The sequence below is a fragment of the Pongo pygmaeus genome, chromosome 11 (genome assembly GCF_028885625.2).
Source record: "Pongo pygmaeus isolate AG05252 chromosome 11, NHGRI_mPonPyg2-v2.0_pri, whole genome shotgun sequence".
Lineage (NCBI taxonomy): Eukaryota > Metazoa > Chordata > Mammalia > Primates > Hominidae > Pongo > Pongo pygmaeus.
This window is the reverse complement of record NC_072384.2, coordinates 26,246,428-26,255,790: the sequence shown is the minus strand read 5'-3', so window position 1 is coordinate 26,255,790 and position 9,363 is coordinate 26,246,428.

Below are 9,363 nucleotides of genomic sequence, written 5' to 3'. Positions count from 1 at the left end.
CCTGCATTGTCCATGTGCTTTGGGAAAAGCTGCTTTCCCTTGCTTCTGGCAGTGAGGCATGTGGCTCACACCTACAGTAACCATGACAATCTCTCTACCACCCCTGGCCACAGATAAACACTCAGAGTCGGACATGTGGTCCAAGTTGGAGTGTGATGGGGGCTTCTGGAAACGAGTCCATCACTCTTCCTAGGCAGTGAGGAGGCGTTAGCAACCTTCAGCTCCCAAAAGAACCCAAATCGGGATATAGCTGGCAGCAGAAAGACTGAACAACTGGTGGCATAACTGAGCTACTGAACTAAACCAACCCTATAGGCCATCCTCACTTTGAAATTACAACTGATGCACCAATGGCTCCCCTATTGTGTAAGCCAGTTTAAGATAGGTGTTCTGATACTTGCAACTGAACACACTGTAGTCCACACACCACTATCTAAAGTTAATCAAGCTCAGTGGCCTTAAAGATTACCTGGGTCTTAGGTCAGAATCCCTAGAAAGGGCCTCAGACTTCTCAATTTCTCCAAATGGATCATAGACCTTAATTGAAAATCTAAAGCTATAAAACTTCTAGAAGAAACCATAGGAGAAAATCTTTGTGATCTTGGGTTAGTCAAAGAATTTAAAACTAGAACACCAAAAGCATGACACATAAAAGAAAAATAAATAAATAAATTGAATTTCAAAAATAAGAACGTGCTCATCAAAAGCTACTCGTAAGAAAGTGAAAATACAAATCGTAAACTGAAAGAAAATATTTGGACATCACATAGCTGATAAAGGACTTGTGTCTGTAGTATATAAACAACTCTCAAAAAGTAATAAAAAAGCAAAAACTCAATGTAGAATGAGAAAAATATGTGAACACTTTGCCAAATTGCAAATACTGCAATGTCTTGATTAGCTTTAAAATGAGTATTAAAGTCAGTAAATGTAAGTCCTTCAACTTGGTCCTTCATTTCAAGTTTATTTTGGCTACTCTAGGCCCTTGACTTTTCCATATAAATTTAAGAATTTGCTTATCAATTTTGTTTGAGATTGCAATGAATCTACAAATCAGTTCGAGGAGAAATAACATCTTAACTACGTTGAGTTTTCTGATCCATGATGATGGTATACCTCTCTGCTTACTTAGGTCTTATTTAATTTCTTTCAAAAATATTTTATTGATTTTTGTCTATAGGCGTTCTACATCTCTTCTCAGACTTATCCCTAAGTATTTCATACTTATGATACTACTGCACATTGTATAATTTTAAATAATTTTAGTGATTGCTTATTACTAGCATATAGAAAATTGGGTGTTCTATATTCTTTTGTATTCTGTGCCCCTGCTAAACTTACTCTTTAGTTCTAGAAACATTTGTGTAGATTCCATTGAAATTTCTATGTAGATGATTATGTTGCTTGTGAATAAAGACAGAATTAGTTTTTTCTTTCCAACTGAGATTCTTTTATTTCTTTATTTATTTTTGCCTTATAATAGGAGAAAAGCATTCAGTCTTTCATCATTAAATATAATACTTAATTTAAGGACTTTTATAATACCTTTTATCAGGTTAAAAAATTCCTTTCTGTTACAGATTTGTTGAGAGCCTTTTTCAGTAATTGATGTTGGATTATGTCGCATGTTTTTTGTTGCATCTGAGACAACCATATAGTTTTTCCTTTAAATTTTTTTCTCTTTTAACAATCTCAAGAGAATAAAAAAATAAATCAAGGGCTGGACATGGTGGTGCATGGCTGTAATACCAGCACTTTGGGATGCTGAGGCTGATGGATCACTTGAGACCAAGAGTTCAAGACCAGCCTGGGCAACATGGCAAAACCCTGTCTCTACTAAAAATTAGCTGGATGTGGTGATGTGCCTCTGTAATGCCAGCTACTCAGGAGGCTGAGATGGGAGAATCACAAGACTCCATCTCAAAAAACAAAAAAAGCAAGCCAAGTCTGAGAGAAAAATCTTTGCAAACTGTGTATCTGATAAGGGACTTGTAGTAATAAAATATAAGTAACTATACATAAATAAATAAATATTGTTAGTCATTAAGAAAATGCAAACTAAAGCTATAAAGAAATAACATTGCATACCTAACAGAATGGCTCAGATTTTTAAAAGTCACCATGAGACATGTGTTGGCAAAAATGTGCAGGAACTGGAGCTTTCATACACTGCCAATTGGAATGTAAAATGGTACAATTATTTGGAAAAACAGTTTGGCAATTTTTTGAAAAGTTGAGCATAAACCTACCATATGATATTCACTCCTAGGTATTTACCCAAGAGAAAAGCAAATAAATGTTCATACAAAGGCTTGTACACATGTTCTTTCAAAACAGCTTTATTTGTAATAGCCAAAAACTGAAAGCAACCCAAATTCCATTAACAGGTGAATAGATAAACAAATTGTGGTATATCCATACAATGAAATACTACTAAGTAATAAAAATAAAGGGCTATTGAAACAAGCAACGAGATGAATATGTCTCAAAATAGTTATGCTGAGTGAAAGAAGCCTGACAAACTGACTATGTACTATATGATTACATTTATATAAACCCTAGAAAATACAAACTAATCTGTAATAATAGAAAGCAGATGAGTGGTTACTTGGGGATGGGGTCAGGATGGAGACACTACAAAGGGGCCCAAGGAAACTTTTCAGGGTAATGGGTATCTTGATTGTGGTGATTATATCACAGGTATATACATATGTCAAAACATCTCAAACTGTACACTTTAAATATATGCAGTCTATTGTATGTCAATCATACCTCAATGAAGTGCTTTAAACCTTTATTTAGTATTTTTAAGGTAATATAAGCACATGATACAAAAATTCAAGCAGTATAGAAAATTATTTGATTGAAAACTTCAGGAGAGAGTTCTCCAAGAAAAGTGGAATTATTCGAGTACTGAATATGTCTGATGATTTGAAAACTAATATTTGTTAATTAAACATTTTATGGGACATTTGGAAAAACTTAAGGATGAATTCATAGAAAATGAAAACAATGTGGAAAAAAGCCAAGTATTAATTTAAAAAAACAAAAATCATACCAGAAAGGAAAGACAATTATGGTAGATGACTTGGCTCAGCTGTATATATATATATATATATATATATATATCTTCATGACTATATATCTATATATAGTCATGAAGATTTAAGCACTACCTATAAATTTACAAATCATTTGCTAAGTGTTGGGAGAGCAGGAGTGGGAGAAATAAGAGGTGACAGTAGAAGAGAGCTATGCCTCATCTTCCATAACAAGAAGTCATGCTTGTAATGGAAGATTCTGTTCTAAAATAGGTAAATCAAAAATAGCAGCATAAACCTACATAAGAGAAAGAGGTAATGAACCAAAAGAAACAGAAGAGTTTGGAAATGACTGCCTCTGGGGAGGGAGAGTAAGCCAGCAGATGCCTCCTTTTTAAATATCAGTATCTTATCAATTTTTCTGTTGTAATCTACATGCATGTACAGGCTGAAAATCCCTAATCCCAAAACTCCAAATCCAAAATGCTCCAGAATCCAAAACTTTTGAGCACTGACATAACACAAGTGGAAAATTCCACATCTGACCTCATGTGTCAGGTCACAGTGAAAATGAAGGCACACAACACACAGTTTAAGTGGCATTCCCAAGGGAAGAAAGACCTCTCAGCCCCCTTCAGCTGCGATGTAACTTTTCCATGCCTGCCTAAATTCCCTGACACAAGTACATCCACAAAGGAAAATAAAATGGCACTGCAGGCCGGACGCACCAACAGCAGGTTCCCACAAAGCCCCACGCGGGGCCAAGACCTGTGTGCATTACTCTGTGTTTTTTTCATTCATCTCTGCTCTGTGGTGTAAAGATAATTGTGGTGTTGAAAACCACACAGATACCCCTATGGGTAACCCAGTGATAAGAATAAGAGGAAGCATTTATATTTATCTGTAACACAGAAAATCAAGCTGTTGGAGAACCTGGACGGCAGTGTAAGTGTGAAATGTCTTACAGAAGAGTATGACATTGGAATGACGACCATATGTGACCCGAAGAAACAGAAGGATAAACTGCTGAAGCTCTATAGTGATCAACAGAAGTTAATGAAACATTGAAAAACACTGCATAAAGCTAAAAAGGAAGATCTTGATCATGTATTGAAAGATTGGATTCATCAGCATCACAGTGAACACGTGCCTCTAAAAGGTATGCTGATCATAAAAGAGCAAAGATCTATCACAGTGAACTGCAAATTGAAGAGAGCTGTGAATATTCAACAGGCTGGTTTCAGAAATCTAAGAAAAGACATGGCATTAATTTTAAAGTTTGTGGTGACAAAGCATCTGCTGATCACAAAGCAGGAGAGAAATTCATTGATGAGTTTGCCAAGGTCAAGGTCATCCCTGATGAAACTCTGATGTCAGAAGAAATCTATTATATAATGCTGATAAAACATCAATGTGTTGGCATTACTGCTCCAGAAAGACTGACTACAGCTGATGAGACAATCCTTGTAGGAATTAAGGATGCCAAGGGCAGAACTGTGCTGGAATGTGCAAATGCAGCTGGCTTGCATAAGTGTAAAGTTGCTGTGATAGAAAAATCTTGTGTACTCACTGTTTTCAAGGGGTGAATTTCTTACCATTTCATTACTATGTTAACAAAAAGGCATGGATCACTAGGGACATCTTTTCCAATTGTTTTCACAATGTTTTGCACCAGTGGCTGGTGCTCACTGCAGGAAAACTGGATTGGATGATGACTGCAAGATTTTGTTATACCTTGACAACTGTTCTGCTTGTCTGCTAGTTGAAATTCTCATCAAAAATAATGTTCACGTAATATACTTTCCCCCAAATGTGACTTCATTAATTCAGCCATGTGACCAGGATATCCTTAGGAAAATAAAGAGTAAATATAAAAACACATTCTTGAACAGCATCCTAGCAGCAGCGAACAGAAGTGTGGGTGTGGAAGATTTTCAAAAGAAGTTTAGCATGAAAGACGCCATATATGCTGTTGCCAATGCTTGGAACACAGTGACTAAAGACATAGTTGTGCCTGCCTGGCACAACCTCTGGCCTATGACTGTGTTCGGGGATGATGATGAACAAGGCAGTGACTTTGAAGAAGTCTGTAAGTCAAGTGAGAATGAAATGATGTGTGATCTCGTATATGCAGATATATACCTTCAGAGTCTGTCAGTAAGCTGGAAGAAGTGGATATCAAAGAAGTGTTTGACATCAACAAGGAGTCTCCAGTTGTTCATTCATTGACCTATGGTGAAGTGCCAAAATGGTTCTGAATCAAGGGGATCATGATAATATTGATGATGAAGATGATATTAATACTGCAGAAAAAGTGCCTATAGATGATGTGGTGAAAATATGTGATGGGCTTACTGAAAGACTAGGGCAGTATAACAGAACAAAAATCATGTCTGTGGCAGAGCAGGAGCATCACCATCTTGGACAAGCACTGCCATTTTAAAGTTCACCTTGATCAAAAACTGCCTAAATCCAAAGGGCATCAGCCTGATGGCTAAGGTCAGCATGATCATAAACCACAAATGACATCTCTAACCAGAAACATTCCAAAACCATAAAGTAAACCCCTTCCCAACCAGAGACATGCCAGCCCCAAGATAACCTCACCTCTGGCCAGAGAGATGTCAGCCCCAAGATAACCTCCCCTCTAACCAGAGACATTCCAACCCTGCCGTAAACTTCTCCCCCACATGGAAACATTCCAAGCCTGTAATAAGCTCTCTCATCCTAAAACCAATAAATACTATTAGTCTATAAGAGAGAGTGCTCCTGACCGAAATCAGCCAGAAGCCCCTTGCAGGTTTACTCTCCAAAATAAGCCTATCTTTGACTGTTGAGCCACTTTTCATGTTTCTTTCCTCTTTAACTCTTACAGTCTGTTTATAAAATCAAAGACAGACTTCTAAGACAAAAACCATTGCTAATGAGGCAGATGACTCTGGAGGAAACATTTTAAAAAGTCGTCTAGCAGAATGCCTCTTCATTCCTCAAGGACCCACTTCCTGGCCCCTCAACTGTTTCTGATATTTTCCTCACCTAAAGAGTAAAATATACTGTACAGTAATCTTTCAATTGAAGCACAGCATTATAAATGGAGACTGAAAACCTGTCATTGTTTGTTGTGGCTGTTGTTTCGCAGCTGATCCAGGTATCTGGTGATGCTATTGCACTGCCTAGTTACCATAAACACATCATTTTTTCACTCTATTAATGCTGTAAGATTTTTTTACTCTTAAATACTTACGTGTGAGTAGTGTTGGAAAAGGATTGCTTATCCATAGCGTACAAATTCAGTCAGGATGATGGTGATGCCAAACAACCACAGGTTGTCCACACAGGTTGCTGAGATAGTGGCAGCTGTGCTTTCTGATGTGCACAAACTTCGTTTCATGAACAAAATTATTAAAACGATTGTATACAATTATCTTAATGCTATGTATATACGGAGTATACAAAATATAAATGAATTTCGTGTTTAGACTTGGGTCCCCTCCCCAGGATATCTCATTACCTATATGCAAATATTCCAAAATCCAAAACTATCTGAAACTATCTGAAATCTGAGACACTTTTGGTCTCAACCATTTCAGGCAAGGGATACCCAACTGGTATTATGCTATTCTAGGAAGCAGTATTGTGCAGTGGTTATGAGCCTGAGTGCCTGAGCTCAAATCCCTACTCTGTTCCTTAAAGCTGTAAGACCGTGGACAAGTTACCTAACCCCTGTACCCAGATTTCCTCATCTGCAAAATGGAGATAACAATGGTACCAATTTTGTAGTGTTATCGAGAGGATTAAATACTTTTTAAAAATTTATTTTTTTAGAGACAGGGTCTCATTCTGTTGCCCAGACTGGAGTGCAGTGGCATGATAATAGCTCACTGTAGTCTTGAGACTCCTGGGCTTAAGAAATCCTCCTGCCTCAGCCTCCTGAGTAGCTGGGATTACAGGTGGGCACCATTGTGCCCCAATAATTTTTTAAAAAGAGTTTTGTAGAGACAGCCTCTCACTTTGTTGTCCAGATTGGTCTCAAACTCCTGGCTTCAAGCGATCCTCCCTCCTTGACTTCCCAAAATGCTGGGATAACAGGCATAAGCCATCATACCTGGCCTAAATACATTAAAATTCATAAAAAGCTCAGGACAGGGCAAGGGTGATATAAATACTATATAAGAATTACAATTCTTATAATAAAGTGATAATAAAATTGATCTAAAAAAAGACATTCTTCCCACCTTTATCTCAAAGGCAGCTACTGCTGAAATTCTGGTGTACTATTCTATTTTTACAAAAAATTATAAATAACCCATCATATAGGTGTACATACGTGTATACTTTTTAACTTGCATCACCAGAATCATATTATCTATTTGTTCCACTCCTCTGTTTTCTCCATAATAATAACTCTTGAAATTCTTTCCAAACTTACTTAATCAGATCTACCATATTCTTGTTAATGTCTTCATAACATTCCAGAATGTATTGATTGTGTTCCCTACTGAAGATCATTCAAATTAATTCCAGGTTTTTGCTATGGCAAACAATACTGCAATGTATTCTGATCACAGTGAATTCTGTGAGTATCTCTTTAGGGCAATTCAGGCTGGGGAAGTGCTGAGTGCACAGCCTCTTGCAGAGGAAGAACAAGGACCTCAAGCCAGGGAAACAATGTATATATTTTAAAAAAGAACACGTCAAAGATATGTGCTGGGTAATTCACAAGTTTCCTATGGGCTCACCAGCTCCTTAGCACTTTGTGTTTGTTACAGTTGGTGGCATCTGTTATATTGCTTCAGAGAAAACTCCTCCCATAAACACACCACTTAAAAACGTTTGGCACCTCTTCAGTGCCCTGGTAACTCCAGCATTCAGTATGAGGCAGTGAACACATTGGACTCTGCAGCCAGTTGGGGCTGGTTGTGTGACCTTGGACGGGTGGCTTTTAATGGCTCCTCTGTCTCAGTTTCTGCATTTGTAGAAAGGAAGAAAAAAATGATATTTACATTAAAGAGGATTGTTGTGGAGAAAGAACGTCTTTAAATGCCTAACTAAGCCTGGCCTGGAGTAGGCACTAAAATGTTAACTGTTCACCTCTCCTTCCTGGGGAAGTGATTCTATCCCATTTACCATTTTGGAAGTGAGTCTATAGAAATACAGTCACTTCAGCTCCCTCCACCCAGCTCTTAAAAACTGCATCAGGACTTTGCTTCTCTTCTTATTTGTAACCAGTTTGCACAATCACCATTAGTTAACTTCTTTCTGTGATCAGAAATGACACAGGAAGAGAGATAATAATAGACTGGGAATTTTGTAGACTAATAATATCATTCTTTGCATTTATGTTTTAGATCATTTTACTGTAGTCAGCTCTTAGAATTGTGAGCCCCCAGATGTCAGCCTCATCTAGAAGAAAGGACAAAGAATCAGTCCAAAGGATGGAAAGAATCAAGCTGTGTTGCTTATTGCACATCTTTCAATCAAAAATGGTTAAAATGTGGAGAGAGGCAGAGTTTACCTTTGCATGACTAGAAATGCCCTTAGGTGTACACAATTTCCCAGCAGGGGCAGGGAAGTGAGGAGGTACAGCCTCCACCAAAGCCCTTAGCCCTCAGCATCTCTTCTCTGCAAAAATTTAACCAATTTATAGTCTAAGTTCCCTATTAAAATGTGCAGTTCTTGGGAAGATAAATATCCAGGGTCAGTAGCAGCTGTTGGCAACTAGGGGCTGAGGTTAAGAACCTTGAAGAATGAACCTCAGGTGCACTTGGCCATAAACTTCCTTAGAGCATTCACAGCATAACTTTTTGTGCTGGACAAAAACAAATCACAGGTTCCACAGAGCCTTTCTGGATCGCTATTCTTTGAGATCTCATCTAACAGAGTCAACAAGAGAATAAAAGGGCCTTTGGCCTGCCCTTTCCTCCTCTTTCCTTCCACTTATTTCTAGGGGACATACACAAACCCTGGTGCAGCTGGAATGCTGCCCGGGAGCTGCTCCTTGGCACCTGGCTATTTCCCAATCATGCCTTGACTTCAGTCTTGGTTGAAATGGAGTTGAGGAGATGGTAATGTGTAGTTCCTGCTCTTGAGGAGCCCACAGTTTAGGAAGGAGACTAATAAACACAAGCACTGCCAAGTTACTGTGCTGTGGATGAATCTCCATGTAGAATATAACTTGAAAAGGCAGGTAGGGAGTGTGGGGGTCAGCTCCACTTGGCAGTAAGTTTTATGGAGAAGGATACCTTTAGACTGAGTGACAGGCATTCACCAGATGAGATGCAGGAATGGGAAAGTGTCTTCAAGCTGAAGGAGCAACCATGGT